Below are 2,811 nucleotides of genomic sequence, written 5' to 3'. Positions count from 1 at the left end.
ATATAAATATATATATATATATATATAAAGCCACTCCTCATTTTCTTCACTTAACTCGACGAAAATGAAGATGTGCCCATTTTACTTACTGTAACCAAATGGTCATGTGCACCGGAGTCAGGCCGCCACCGTCAGCCGGAACACCAGGCGAGACGTAACGCAGTCCCAAACATGGTAAAGTAGACTTGGCCCGGCACAAAAATAAATACAGATGCAACTGCTTTTCCGCTGCGCACACGGGCGCCTGTCGACCAAAACAGCGCCCTCACCATTTAATGACAAGTGACTTTTGATGTGTTGCACGTTTAAAAAGAAGTTGACGACTATTCATGTGAAACTTCAACAAGCTTCCTTCATGCTTCATTCATATGCATATTTATTAACACATCCTGTACATGTAACTGTACGTTCTTAATCAAGTGTAGGACAGGGGCCATGGAAACAACTACACTGAATACAAAGTAGCTTGTCTTTTTGCGAGCCACACATCTTCCTTGCGGCTGTCTTTCCAGGCCTCCCGTGGGACCGGAAGGACAAGCAGCACCATGGGCCACAACTCTAGAGGAAGAGGCAGGGACAATGTTACCTTCAGGCTCATGAGATACCGCTGGGCTATCCTTGACAAATTGCTCTGTCGGGCTGTGTGAAAGAGCCAGCATTGCAGTAATTGCATATTTCCCTCTAATTGCTTTTGTCACCTGCGCTGCTACAGAGGCATGTCCGCATGTTTCCCAAACCAACAGCTGAACTCTCACCTGCACCGTGAGTGCACAGAGATGGTTCCAAAGAGGGGGCAACGTATTAGGCAGTGGCCCAAAGCATCCGCAGAGCAGAGCGGCCCCCTCGAGCACACCGTCCGCCGCTGGTCGGCGACATGCCGCATGTTGCGATGTGGTGGTGGGGGGGGGGTACTCCAGGAAGTTGTTTTCTGACCAACCATTTAGGGCTTTTACTCGAAGGAGACTATGAGAGGAAGCCTTTAATGTAGTAGAGAGACAGGTCTGCACACGGGTGTATTTGGGATTATTCCGTGTGTGCCAAACTCATAAGATGTGAAGGATGAGACCGGAAGGGTTATTATAACGTGGATCTCTTGTATTAGCCTTGTTTATGGGCTGAGGGCTGTGTGTATGTGTGCATGGTGCACGTGTGTATGTGTGTGTTGCAATAACAACACGCAGCTCTCTTCTTGGCTTCTGCTGCTTGGTGATATGCTGTCAGGCTGCTGCATTATACAGAGGGCTTGTACAACTACATTTTAATCCTCTCGTGTTTCTGGCCTGATAAAAGGATTCCCTCCATCTCTTTCTTTTTAATTCACACCATCATCAATCAAATGTGTCCCCCACCACCGCCACCTCCACTGCCCCCTGGGCTTTGGGGTCTGATGCATGGGGGCGGTGTGCCCTCCCCCCGGTGAGGGACACGACGGACTGGTCACAGATGCGATAGAAATTAAAATGCAAGCGAGTGTGCAAGATGTTACCTTTCTCAGACATGCTCATTTGCGGCAATATGTGAGCGCATAAGGAGGCTTATCTAGGATCCCGAATTCAACTCTCACAAGATTATGTGAATGTGATTAAAAATAAAAGACGCTCTCTGCATCATGTGGCTGTAAAGTGTGCAAGATTCCTTGTGCTGCAGTTTTCTGTCTTCCTCTATTGTCTGCACATGACAGTCGCCACAGGCTACTTAGTAATGAATGTGTGCCTGTAGCATGTGTTGTGCGCGGAGTCTATGAATATAGTAAATAGGCACATCTCGGCACAACAGGTCAGCTTCTCAGCACAATGGAAAAGAATATGATCAGCCGCACAATGAGCAGCTGAAAGTACAAAGGAATTATGTATAAACAAGTGCTGGATCTGACTGAGGTGTCACACAATAATGTCTGATATCCCAGCAAAGCTTTTTTTTCCCCCTTCTAAATAAGGCTACAACTCTGTTCTTGGTTTTTGTTCTGCAGCTCTCCATAAACTTCTGACTGCAGCTCTTTATGTGGCACATGAAAACACTCTCCTCCTGACAGGTCGTCCAAGTAAAAATAGCTAATTTGTCAAAGGCCTGTGCAGAAAGATTTAACCAAGTATTCTCAAAGGAACATGATCACCACTGAAATGCTATCTATCTATCTATCTTGAAAAAAATTCTATCTGTCTATCTGTCTATCTATCTATCTATCTATCTATCTATCTATCTATCTATCTATCTATCTATCTATCTATCTATCTGTCTATCTATCTATCTATCTATCTGCATGTATCTACACATACTATATATCTATCAACAGTCTCAAACTTGGGTCTTAAACTGGACAGTGATTTTAAACTTGACCAGCAAATTGGTGCCATAGCTGGCTAAAGTAAAACCTCTCCTTTCTCATGAGCACCTTGAGACAATAATTCACGCCTTCGTCACATCTCGGCTCGATTACTGCAATGCCCTTTACTTTGGAGTCAGCCAATCCTCCATTAAGCGTCTCCAGCTGATCCAGAATGCTGCTGCTCGCCTCTTGACTGGTACTCGTAAGAGGGAGCACATAACTTATACTCTGGCATCCCTTCACTGGCTCCCTATATATTTTAGAGTTCTTTCCAAGATCCTATTACTGTATTTGTTTTCAAATCTTGAAATGACCTCGCGCCACCTTACCTCTCTGAGCTCATCCGCCCCTACACACCTGCCCGGGTGCCCGGTGCCTCAGGTCTGTGGACTAGACGTTATTAGAAGTACCAAGAACTAAACGGAGGCTCAGAGGGGATCGAGCCTTTTCCGTTGCTGGTCCCTCTCTCTGGAATGACCTCCCAC

The sequence above is a fragment of the Hippocampus comes genome, unplaced genomic scaffold (genome assembly GCF_001891065.2).
Source record: "Hippocampus comes isolate QL1 unplaced genomic scaffold, H_comes_QL1_v1.1 scaffold124, whole genome shotgun sequence".
In the NCBI taxonomy this organism is placed as follows: domain Eukaryota; kingdom Metazoa; phylum Chordata; class Actinopteri; order Syngnathiformes; family Syngnathidae; genus Hippocampus; species Hippocampus comes.
This window is presented reverse-complemented; position numbering follows the sequence as displayed.